Source organism: Lissotriton vulgaris, chromosome 12, assembly GCF_964263255.1.
Source record: "Lissotriton vulgaris chromosome 12, aLisVul1.2, whole genome shotgun sequence".
NCBI classification, from domain to species: domain Eukaryota; kingdom Metazoa; phylum Chordata; class Amphibia; order Caudata; family Salamandridae; genus Lissotriton; species Lissotriton vulgaris.
This window is the reverse complement of record NC_141700.1, coordinates 443,608,381-443,620,880: the sequence shown is the minus strand read 5'-3', so window position 1 is coordinate 443,620,880 and position 12,500 is coordinate 443,608,381. Positions and strand designations below refer to the sequence as shown.

Here is a 12,500-nt window from a genome sequence, read left to right as displayed (position 1 = left end):
TGGGTTGTCCTAGACGCTGACGCCGCCGGCCACGCCCCCGGAGGCAGGCGGAGGCGGGTTTACGCCCGCCCGAAGACGGATAAAAGGAGCAACAAGCCAAGAAAGCATCCTCTTGTTCCTGTGCTCTGAAGCTGCACCTCCCCGCTGCACGTGAGCTCGAGACGGAACGAAGAGCCAATTTTGACCCACCCACCAGCCCCTGAAGACAGCAAGTGGTTTTTTAAATAAAGTTTTGATGTGGTAACTCTATTTCTTACAGGTTGTGATGATTGACGTGTCATTTGTATATGCAATAAAGAGAATGATCATTTAGAGTATGTTTTTCGAATAAAGTTTTGCACTAGTGTTGATCAGTAATCATACGTGAAGTAGTTATGGTTGTCTTTTTACTTTAGTAATTTAGTTAATTGTCGTATTTATTTTGGTCGGGCGGTAAGGTCATGATCGGTGAGCAGTAATTGGAAGATCCCTATGGGGGGGCGTCACCCATTACGGATGGGAGCGCCCGGGGGAGGTGGCCATTGGCCCCTCAACGGGGAGGCGGTCCCTTCTAAGGATGGGCCGCCGAAAGAAAAGGAAAGGCGGTCAAGGCCCCTTCCTTGATAGGAGGGGCTACGGGCCCCTCCTGGGGAATTTCCCGGGGCCAGGACACCTGCGACGGCAGATGTGGTAAGTTGTGTGGGGTGGGGAGGGGGTTTACGCTACCTTCTAGACACCTCACACGAGTCCTCGGACGACCTTTAAATGGCGTTGAGTTCATTGGGGCCCCCGTCAAGTCAAGGGAAATTGGTAGATGCATTTGAGGTACAGCCTCTGTGCGGTCGCCCCTCCCAAGTGGGGGGGGTAATTCTGGTTTAGGGATCTGACACCGGTTACGACCTTGCCGTTGGCCCTTAACGTTAGGATGTACAATTTCAAGTTAAATGTTTTGTAGGATGTTAGTTCGGCTAGGAGAACCTTTGTATTAGAAATATGTTAAGGTTAGCCAAACATCGTAATGTGGAAATGAAATTGTACATAATATGAAACTGTTATTTTAATGTTTTGATTTTGTTTCATATTTTAATAAATACGGCCGGGAGGGTCACTCCCTCCCGCCTTCCAAAAGTTCAGAACCGTTTCTGTTTCCCATCCTTGGGGATTGCGTCGAGAGGGGGTGGCGGGTATCTCAGCCATATGATCACTCTATTGTGGAATTCAACAAATCCATTCTTCAGCAAGGAATATTTTAAAATGATATGAATAGGGTAAACTTCAAATTAGAGAGGTGTTTTTGAATAAGTGAAGAGTCTTCATTCATCTTAAGTGTTTGAGTAGAGAAGTGTGTGAACTTAGAAAAGAATATGAAAGTGAAAAAGCAATATTCTCTTGAACACCATAAAGAAAAGTGTTTCAAATTTAAGAATCAAGTGGGTGCTGTGGCTTAGCTGGTTAAAGCGCCTGTCTAGTAAACAGGAAATCCTGAGTTCAAATCTCAGCAGCGCCTTGCTTTTCTCATTGTAATATATAACAAATCATTTTCATTAGGTCTTATTCCGATACAATTAAAATATAAAAGTCTGATTCATCTTACTGATGAACAGATCATCTTTAACCTTATAAAAACCCAAGTATTTTCAAGATTATAGAATGAATAATGTTATTGCAAAATGAAAAAAATACATATCTATGAGAAAGACGTAGATGAAATGTCTACCTAGATTGGAGCAATATTATTACCTTCATGAAAAAAAATTGTAAAGAATTCAAGAAATGAAATTGGGTTTTATAAGAGTACCTGGTCATTAAAACATATTAATACTTGCGTAGTGATTGAGTATGTTTTCCTGTTTAAGATTACAATACATATAAAGAAGAATTTATAGCAGGAAACACATTTTCATCATCAACAATAAATAATTTATGCAGTTCTTACTGTTAACGTTGGTGCTGTGGCTTAGTGGTTAAAGCGCCTGTCTCGTAAACATGAAATCCTGAGTTCAAATCTCAGCAGAACCTAACTGTTTTCTCCATGCTTTCCGAATAATTTACATCAAACAAATGTTGAATACAATTTAAGAATAAACATCTGGTTCTATGAACTTTAGAATAAGTTATCTTAAACATTAAATAAAATGCTTGGTATTGTGAAGATTTTTGTAGGAATGCATTGACTGAAATAGGGAAAAGAAAATGACAAAGAACAAGATAGAGGTGAATGATCACTCTATTGTTGAATTCAACTAATCCATTCTTCAGCAAGGTATATTTTAAAATGATATGAATAGGGTAAACTTCAAATTAGAGAGGTGTTTTTGAATAAGTGAAGAGTCTTCATTCATCTTAAGTGTTTGAGTAGATAAGTGTGTGAACTTAGAAAAGAATATAAAAGTGAAAAAGCAATATTCTCTTGAACACCATAAAGAAAAGTTTTTCAAAATAAAGAATCAAGTGGGTGCTGTGGCTTAGCTGGTTAAAGCGCCTGTCTACAGGAGATCCTGAGTTCAACTCTCAGCAGTGCCTTGCTTTTCTCATTGTTATATAACAAATCATTTTCATTAGGTCTTATTCCAATACAATTAAAATATAAAAGTCTGATTCATCTTACTGTTGAACAGATCATCTTTAACCTTATAAAAACCCAAGTATTTTCAAGATTATAGAATGAATACTGTTATTGAAAAATGAAAAAAATACATATCTATGAGAAAGACGTAGATGAAATGTCTACCTAGATTTGAGCAATATTAATACCTTCATGAAAAAAAATTGTAAAGAATTCAAGAAATGAAATTGGGTTTTATAGGAGTACCTGCTTATTAAAACATATGATCCTTGCGTAGTGATTGAGTATCTTTTCGTGTTTAAGATTACAATACATATAAAGAAGAATTTATAACAGAAAACACATTTTCATCATTAACAATAAATTCTTTATGCATTTTTTACTATTACTGTTGGTGCTGTGGCTTAGTGGTTAAAGCTCCTGTCTCGTAAACAGGAAATCCTGAGTTCAATTCTCAGCAGCATTTAACTGTTTTCTCCATGCTTTCCGAATAATTTTCATCAAACAAGTGTTGAATACAATTTAAGTATAAACATCTGGTTCTATGAACTTTAGAATAAGTTATCTTAAAAATTAAATAAAATGCTTGGTATTGTGAAGATTTTTGTAGGAATGCATTGACTGAAATAGGGAAAAGAAAATGACAAAGAACAAGATAGAGGTGAATGATCACTCTATTGTTGAATTCAACTAATCCATTCTTCAGCAAGGTATATTTTAAAATGATATGAATAGGGTCAACTTCAAATTAGAGAGGTGTTTTTGAATAAGTGAAGAGTCTTCATTCATCTTAAGTGTTTGAGTAGAGAAGTGTGTGAACTTAGAAAAAAATATGAAAGTGAAAAAGCAATATTCTCTTGAACACCATAAAGAAAAGTGTTTCAAATTTAAGAATCAAGTGGGTGCTGTGGCTTAGCTGGTTAAAGCGCCTGTCTAGTAAACAGGAGATCCTGAGTTCAACTCTCAGCAGTCCCTTGCTTTTCTCATTGTTCTATAACAAATCATTTTTATTAGGTCTTATTCCGATACCATTAAAATATAAAAGTCTGATTCATCTTACTGTTGAACAGATCATCTTAAACCTTATAAAAACACAAGTATTTTCAAGATTATAGAATGAATACTGTTATTGCCAAATGAAAAAAAGACATATCTATGAGAAAGACGTAGATGAAATTTCTACCTAGATTTGAGCAATATTAATACCTTCATGATTTTTTTTTAAAGGATTCAAGAAATGAAATTGAGTTTTATAAGAGTACCTGTTTATTAAAACATATGAATCCTTGCGTAGTGATTGAGTATCTTTTCGTGTTTAAGATTACAATACATATAAAGAAGAATTTATAGCAGAAAACACATTTTCATCATCAACAATAAATTATTTATGCATTTTTTACTATTACCATTGGTGCTGTGGCTTAGTGGTTAAAGCTCCTGTCTCATAAACAGGAAATCCTGAGTTCAAATCTCAGCAGCATTTAACTGTTTTCTCCATGCTTTCCGAATATTTTTCATCAAACAAGTGTTGAATACAATTTAAGTATAAACATCTGGTTCTATGAACTTTAGAATAAGTTATCTTAAAAATTAAATAAAATACTTGGTATTGTGAATATTTTTGTAGGAATGCATTGATTGAAATAGGGAAAAGAAAATGACAAAGAACAAGATAGAGGTGAATGATCACTCTATTGTTGAATTCAACTAATCCATTCTTCAGCAAGGTATATTTTAAAATGATATGAATAGGGTAAACTTCAAATTAGAGAGGTGTTTTTGAATAAGTGAAGAGTCATCATTCATCTTAAGTTCATGAGTAGAGAAGTGTGTGAACTTAGAAAAGAATATGAAAGTGAAAAAGCAATATTCTCTTGAACACCATAAAGAAAAGTGTTTCAAACTTAAGAATCAAGTGGGTGCTGTGGCTAAGCTGGTTAAAGCGCCTGTCTAGTAAATAGGAGATCCTGAGTTCAAATCTCAGCAGCACCTTGCTTTTCTGATTGTTATATAACAAATCATTTTCATTAGGTCTTATTCCGATACAATTAAAATATAAAAGTCTGATTCATCTTACTGTTGAACAGATCATCTTTAACCTTATAAAAACCCAAGTATTTTCAAGATTATAGAATGAATACTGTTATTGAAAAATGAAAAAAATACATATCTATGAGAAAGACGTAGATGAAATGTCTACCTAGATTGGAGCAATATTATTACCTTCATGAAAAAAAATTGTAAAGAATTCAAGAAATGAAATTGGGTTTTATAGGAGTACCTGCTTATTAAAACATATTAATCCTTGCGTAGTGATTGAGTATCTTTTCGTGTTTAAGATTACAATACATATAAAGAAGAATTTATAGCAGAAAACACATTTTCATCATTAACAATAATTTCTTTATGCATTTTTTACTGTTACTGTTGGTGCTGTGGCTTGGTGGTTAAAGCTCCTGTCTCGTAAACAGGAAATCCTGAGTTCAATTCTCAGCAGCATTTAACTGTTTTCTCCATGCTTTCCGAATAATTTTCATCAAACAAGTGTTGAATACAATTTAAGTATAAACATCTGGTTCTATGAACTTTAGAATAAGTTATCTTAAAAATTAAATAAAATGCTTGGTATTGTGAAGATTTTTGTAGGAATGCATTGACTGAAATAGGGAAAAAAAATGACAAAGAACAAGATAGAGGTGAATGATCACTCTATTGTTGAATTCAACTAATCCATTCTTCAGCAAGGTATATTTTAAAATGATATGAATAGGGTAAACTTCAAATTAGAGAGGTGTTTTTGAATAAGTGAAGAGTCTTCATTCATCTTAAGTGTTTGAGTAGAGAAGTGTGTGAACTTAGAAAAGAATATGAAAGTGAAAAAGCAATATTCTCTTGAACACCATAAAGAAAAGTGTTTCAAATTTAAGAATCAAGTGTGTGCTGTGGCTTAGCTGGTTAAAGCGCCTGTCTAGTAAACAGGAGATCCTGAGTTCAACTCTCAGCAGTCCCTTGCTTTTCTCATTGTTATATAACAAATCATTTTTATTAGGTCTTATTCCGCTACCATTAAAATATAAAAGTCTGATTCATCTTACTGTTGAACAGATCATCGTAAACCTTATAAAAACACAAGTATTTTCAAGATTATAGAATGAATACTGTTATTGCCAAATGAAAAAAAGACATATCTATGAGAAAGACGTAGATGACATTTCTACCTAGATTTGAGCAATATTAATACCTTCATGATTTTTTTTTAAAGGATTCAAGAAATGAAATTGAGTTTTATAAGAGTACCTGTTTATTAAAACATATTAATACTTGCGTAGTGATTGAGTATGTTTTCGTGTTTAAGATTACAATACATATAAAGAAGAATTTATAGCAGGAAAGACATTTTCATCATCAACAATAAATTATGTATGCATTTCTTACTATTAACGTTGGTGCTGTGGCTTAGTGGTTAAAGCGCCTGTCTCGTAAACAGGATATCCTGAGTTCAAATCTCAGCTGCACCTAAATGTTTTCTCCATGCTATCCGAATAATTTTCATCAAACAAATGTTGAATACAATTTAAGAATAAACTTCTGGTTCTATGAACTTTAGAATAAGTTATCTTAAAAATTAAATAAAATGCTTGGTATTGTGAAGATTTTTGTAGGAATGCATTGACTGAAATAGGGAAAAGAAAATGACATAGAACAAGATAGAGGTGAATGATCACTCTATTGTTGAATTCAACTAATCCATTCTTCAGCAAGGTATATTTTAAAATGATATGAATAGGGTAAACTTCAAATTAGAGAGGTGTTTTTGAATAAGTGAAGAGTCTTCATTCATCTTAAGTGTTTGAGTAGAGAAGTGTGTGAACTTAGAAAAGAATATAAAAGTGAAAAAGCAATATTCTCTTGAACACCATAAAGAAAAGTGTTTCAAATGTAAGAATCAAGTGGGTGCTGTGGCTTAGCTGGTTAAAGCGCCTGTCTAGTAAACAGGAGATCCTGAGTTCAACTCTCAGCAGTGCCTTGCTTTTCTCATTGTTATATAACAAATCATTTTCATTAGGTCTTATTCCGATACAATTAAAATATAAAAGTCTGATTCATTTTACTGTTGAACAGATCATCTTAAACCTTATAAAAACACAAGTATTTTCAAGATTATAGAATGAATACTGTTATTGCAAAATGAAAAAAATACATATCTATGAGAAAGACGTAGATGAAATTTCTACCTAGATTTGAGCAATATTAATACCTTCATGATTTTTTTTTAAAGAATTCAAGAAATGAAATTGAGTTTTATAAGAGTACCTGTTTATCAAAACATATTAATACTTGCGTAGTGATTGAGTATGTTTTCGTGTTTAAGATTACAATACATATAAAGAAGAATTTATAGCAGAAAACACATTTTCATCATCAACAATAAATTATGTATGCATTTCTTACTATTAACGTTTGTGCTGTGGCTTAGTGGTTAAAGCGCCTGTCTCGTAAACAGGAAATCCTGAGTTCAAATCTCAGCAGCGCCTAAATGTTTTCTCCATGCTTTCCGAATAATTTTCATCAAACAAATGTTGAAAACAATTTAAGAATAAATATCTGTTTCTATGAACTTTAGAATAAGTTATCTTAAAAATTAAATAAAATGCTTGGTATTGTGAAGATTTTTGTAGGAATGCATTGACTGAAATAGGGAAAAGAAAATGACAAAGAACAAGATAGAGGTGAATGATCACTCTATTGTTGAATTCAACTAATCCATTCTTCAGCAAGGTATATTTTAAAATGATATGAATAGGGTAAACTTCAAATTAGAGAGGTGTTTTTGAATAAGTGAGGAGTCTTCATTCATCTTAAGTGTTTGAGTAGAGAAGTGTGTGAACTTAGAAAAGAATATGAAAGTGAAAAAGCAATATTCTCTTGAACACCATAAAGAAAAGTGTTTCAAATTTAAGAATCAAGTGGGTGCTGTGGCACAGCTGGTTAAAGCGCCTGTCTAGTAAACAGGAGATCCTGAGTTCATCTCTCAGCAGTGCCTTGCATTTTCTCATTGTTATATAACAAATCCTTTTCATTAGGTCTTATTCCGATACAATTAAAATATAAAAGTCTGATTCATCTTACTGTTGAACAGATCACCTTTAACCTTATAAAAACCCAGGTATTTTCAAGATTATAGAATGAATACTATTATTGCAAAATGAAAAAAAGTACATATCTATGAGAAAGACGTAGATGAAATGTCTACCAAGATTGGAGCAATATTATTACCTTCATGAAAAAAAATTGTAAAGAATTCAAGAAATGAAATTGGGTTTTATAAGAGTACCTGTTTATTAAAATATATGAATCCTTGCGTAGTGATTGAGTATCTTTTCGTGTTTAAGATTACAATACATATAAAGAAGAATTTATAGCAGAAAACACATTTTCATCATCAACAATAAATTATTTATGCATTTTTTACTATTACCGTTGGTGCTGTGGCTTAGTGGTTAAAGGTCCTATCTCGTAAACAGGAAATCCTGAGTTCAAATCTCAGCAGCATTTAACTGTTTTCTTCATGCTTTCCGAATAATTTTCATCAAACAAGTGATGAATACAATTTAAGTATAAACATCTGGTTCTATGAACTTTAGAATAAGTTATCTTAAAAATTAAATTAAATACTTGGTATTGTGAGGATTTTTGTAGGAATGCATTGATTGAAATAGGGAAAAGAAAATGACAAAGAACAAGATAGAGGTGAATGATCACTCTATTGTTGAATTCAACTAATCCATTCTTCAGCAAGGTATATTTTAAAATGATATGAATAGGGAAAACTTCAAATTAGAGAGGTGTTTTTGAATAAGTGAAGAGTCTTCATTCATCTTAAGTGTTTGAGTAGAGAAGTGTGTGAACTTAGAAAAGAATATGAAAGTGAAAAAGCAATATTCTCTTGAACATCATAAAGAAAAGTGTTTCAAATTTAAGAATCAAGTGGGTGCTGTGGCTTAGCTGGTTAAAGCGCCTGTCTAGTAAACAGGAGATCCTGAGTTCAACTCTCAGCAGTGCCTTGCTTTTCTCATTGTTATATAACAAATCATTTTCATTAGGTCTTATTCCGATACAATTAAAATATAAAAGTCTGATTCATCTTACTGTTGAACAGATCATCTTAAACCTTATAAAAACACAAGTATTTTCAAGATTATAGAATGAATACTGTTATTGCCAAATGAAAAAAATACATATCTATGAGAAAGACGTAGATGAAATTTCTACCTAGATTTGAGCAATATTAATACCTTCATGATTTTTTTTTTTAAGAATTCAAGAAATGAAATTGAGTTTTATATGAGTACCTGTTTATTAAAACATATTAATACTTGCGTAGTGATTGAGTTTTTTTCGTGTTTAAGATTAGAATACATATAAAGAAGAATGTATAGCAGGAAACACATTTTCATCCTCAACAATAAATTATGTATGCATTTCTTACTATTAACGTTGGTGCTGTGGCTTAGTGGTTAAAGCGCCTGTCTCGTAAACAGGAAATCCTGAGTTCAAATCTCAACAGCACCTAACTGTTTTCTCCATGCTTTCCGAATAATTTTCATCAAACAAATGTTGAATACAATTTAAGAATAAACATCTGGTTCTATGAACTTTAGAATAAGTTATCTTAAAAATTAAATAAAATGCTTGGTATTGAGAAGATTTTTGTAGGAATGCATTGACTGAAATAGGGAAAAGAAAATGACAAAGAACAAGATACAGGTGAATGATCACTCTATTGTTGAATTCAACTAATCCATTCTTCAGCAAGGTATATTTTAAAATGATATGAATAGGGTAAGCTTCAAATTAGAGAGGTGTTTTTGAATAAGTGAAGAGTCTTCATTCATCTTAAGTGTTTGAGTAGAGAAGTGTGTGAACTTAGAAAAGAATATGAAAGTGAAAAAGCAATATTCTCTTGAACACCATAAAGAAAAGTGTTTCAAACTTAAGAATCAAGTGGGTGCTGTGGCTTAGCTGGTTAAAGCGCCTGTCTAGTAAACAGGAGATCCTGAGTTCAAATCTCAGCAGGGCCTTGCTTTTCTCATTGTAATATATAACAAATCATTTTCATTAGGTCTTATTCCAATACAATTAAAATGTAAAAGTCTGATTCATCTTACTGTTGAACAGATCATCTTTAACCTTATAAAAACCCAAGTATTTTCAAGATTATAGAATGAATAATGTTATTGCAAAATGAAAAAAATACATATCTATGAGAAAGACGTAGATGAAATGTCTACCTAGATTGGAGTAATATTATTACCTTCATGAAAAAAAATTGTAAAGAATTCAAGAAATGAAATTGGGTTTAATAAGAGTACCTGTTTATTAAAACATATTAATACTTGCGTAGTGATTGAGTATGTTTTCCTGTTTAAGATTACAATACATATAAAGAAGAATTTATAGCAGGAAACACATTTTCATCATCAACAATGAATAATTTATGCATTTCTTACTATTACCGTTGGTGCTGTGGCTTAGTGGTTAAAGCGCCTTTCTCGTAAACAGGAAATCCTGAGTTCAAATCTCAGCAGAACCTAACTGTTTTCTCCATGCTTTCCGAATAATTTACATCAAACAAATGTTGAATACAATTTAAGAATAAACATCTGGATCTATGAACTTTAGAATAAGTTATCTTAAACATTAAATAAAATGCTTGGTATTGTGAAGATTTTTGTAGGAATGCATTGACTGAAATAGGGAAAAGAAAATGACAAAGAACAAGATAGAGGTGAATGATCACTCTATTGTTGAATTCAACTAATCCATTCTTCAGCAAGGGATATTTTAAAATGATATGAATAGGGTAAACTTCAAATTAGAGAGGTGTTTTTGAATAAGTGAAGAGTCTTCATTCATCTTAAGTGTTTGAGTAGAGAAGTGTGTGAACTTAGAAAAGAATATGAAAGTGAAAAAGCAATATTCTCTTGAACACCATAAAGAAAAGTGTTTCAAAATAAAGAATCAAGTGGGTGCTGTGGCTTAGCTGGTTAAAGCGCCTGTCTAGTAAACAGGAGATCCTGAGTTCAACTCTGAGCAGTGCATTGCTTTTCTCATTGTTATATAACAAATCATTTTCATTAGGTCTTATTCCGATACAATTAAAATATAAAAGTCTGATTCATCTTACTGTTGAACAGATCATCTTTAACCTTATAAAAACCCAAGTATTTTCAAGATTATAGAATGAATAATGTTATTGCAAAATGAAAAAAATACATATCTATGAGAAAGACGTAGATGAAATGTCTACTTAGATTGGAGTAATATTATTACCTTCATGAAAAAAAATTGTAAAGAATTCAAGAAATGAAATTGGGTTTTATAAGAGTACCTGTTTATTAAAACATATTAATACTTGCGTAGTGATTGAGTATGTTTTCCTGTTTAAGATTACAATACATATAAAGAAGGATTTATAGCAGGAAACACATTTTCATCATCAACAATGAATAATTTATGCATTTCTTACTATTAACGTTGGTGCTGTGGCTTAGTGGTTAAAGCGCCTTTCTCGTAAACAGGAAATCCTGAGTTCAAATCTCAGCAGAACCTATCTGTTTTCTCCATGCTTTCCGAATAATTTACATCAAACGCATGTTGAATACAATTTAAGAATAAACATCTGGATCTATGAACTTTAGAATAAGTTATCTTAAACATTAAATAAAATTCTTGGTATTGTGAAGATTTTTGTAGGAATGCATTGACTGAAATAGGGAAAAGAAAATGACAAAGAACAAGATAGAGGTGAATGATCACTCTATTGTTGAATTCAACTAATCCATTCTTCAGCAAGGGATATTTTAAAATGATATGAATAGGGTAAACTTCAAATTAGAGAGGTGTTTTTGAATAAGTGAAGAGTCTTCATTCATCTTAAGTGTTTGAGTAGAGAAGTGTGTGAACTTAGAAAAGAATATGAAAGTGAAAAAGCAATATTCTCTTGAACACCCTAAAGAAAAGTGTTTCAAATTTAAGAATCAAGTGGGTGCTGTGGCTTAGCTGGTTAAAGCGCCTGTCTAGTAAACAGGAGATCCTGAGTTCAACTCTGAGCAGTGCCTTGCTTTTCTCATTGTTATATAACAAATCATTTTCATTAGGTCTTATTCCGATACAATTAAAATATAAAAGTCTGATTCATCTTACTGTTGAACAGATCATCTTTAACCTTATAAAAACCCAAGTATTTTCAAGATTATAGAATGAATACTGTTATTGCAAAATGAAAAAAATACATATCAATGAGAAAGACGTAGATGAAATGTCTACCTAGATTGGAGCAATATTATTACCTTCATGAAAAAAATTGTAAAGAATTCAAGAAATGAAATTGGGTTTTATTAGAGTACCTGTTTATTAAAACATATTAATCCTTGCGTAGTGATTGAGTATCTTTTTGTGTTTAAGATTACAATACATATAAAGAAGAATTTATAGCAGAAAACAAATTTTCATCATTAACAATAAATTCTTTATGCATTTTTTACTATTACTGTTGGTGCTGTGGCTTAGTGGTTAAAGCTCCTGTCTCGTAAACAGGAAATCCTGAGTTCAATTCTCAGCAGCATTTAACTGTTTTCTCCATGCTTTCCGAATAATTTCCATCAAACAAGTGTTGAATACAATTTAAGTATAAACATCTGGTTCTATGAACTTTAGAATAAGTTATCTTAAAAATTAAATAAAATGCTTGGTATTGTGAGGATTTTTGTAGGAATGCATTGACTGAAATAGGGAAAAGAAAATGACAAAGAACAAGATAGAGGTGAATGATCACTCTATTGTTGAATTCAACTAATCCATTCTTCAGCAAGGTATATTTTAAAATGATATGAATAGGGTAAACTTCAAATTAGAGAGGTGTTTTTGAATAAGTGAGGAGTCTTCATTCATC

General features: G+C 31.9%; 10 non-coding genes across 10 annotated transcripts; all 10 read left to right on the top strand.

Moving 5' to 3' along the window:
* The first annotated feature begins 1,412 nt into the window (after positions 1–1,412).
* Positions 1,413–1,486, top strand: TRNAT-AGU (transfer RNA threonine (anticodon AGU)). The gene has a single exon. It is a non-coding gene; the product is annotated as a tRNA-Thr (tRNA).
* Positions 1,487–2,938: 1,452 nt separating this feature from the next.
* TRNAT-CGU (transfer RNA threonine (anticodon CGU)) lies at positions 2,939–3,011 on the top strand. Its single transcript has one exon. It is a non-coding gene; the product is annotated as a tRNA-Thr (tRNA).
* Positions 3,012–3,955: 944 nt separating this feature from the next.
* Positions 3,956–4,028, top strand: TRNAM-CAU (transfer RNA methionine (anticodon CAU)). Its single transcript has one exon. It is a non-coding gene; the product is annotated as a tRNA-Met (tRNA).
* A 435-nt stretch (positions 4,029–4,463) lies between these two features.
* Positions 4,464–4,537, top strand: TRNAT-AGU (transfer RNA threonine (anticodon AGU)). The gene has a single exon. It is a non-coding gene; the product is annotated as a tRNA-Thr (tRNA).
* Positions 4,538–5,990: 1,453 nt separating this feature from the next.
* TRNAT-CGU (transfer RNA threonine (anticodon CGU)) lies at positions 5,991–6,063 on the top strand. The gene has a single exon. It is a non-coding gene; the product is annotated as a tRNA-Thr (tRNA).
* A 435-nt stretch (positions 6,064–6,498) lies between these two features.
* On the top strand, positions 6,499–6,572 carry TRNAT-AGU (transfer RNA threonine (anticodon AGU)). The gene has a single exon. It is a non-coding gene; the product is annotated as a tRNA-Thr (tRNA).
* A 1,964-nt stretch (positions 6,573–8,536) lies between these two features.
* TRNAT-AGU (transfer RNA threonine (anticodon AGU)) lies at positions 8,537–8,610 on the top strand. Its single transcript has one exon. It is a non-coding gene; the product is annotated as a tRNA-Thr (tRNA).
* A 435-nt stretch (positions 8,611–9,045) lies between these two features.
* On the top strand, positions 9,046–9,118 carry TRNAT-CGU (transfer RNA threonine (anticodon CGU)). The gene has a single exon. It is a non-coding gene; the product is annotated as a tRNA-Thr (tRNA).
* Positions 9,119–9,553: 435 nt separating this feature from the next.
* TRNAT-AGU (transfer RNA threonine (anticodon AGU)) lies at positions 9,554–9,627 on the top strand. The gene has a single exon. It is a non-coding gene; the product is annotated as a tRNA-Thr (tRNA).
* A 2,476-nt stretch (positions 9,628–12,103) lies between these two features.
* Positions 12,104–12,176, top strand: TRNAT-CGU (transfer RNA threonine (anticodon CGU)). The gene has a single exon. It is a non-coding gene; the product is annotated as a tRNA-Thr (tRNA).
* The last annotated feature ends 324 nt before the right edge of the window (positions 12,177–12,500 follow it).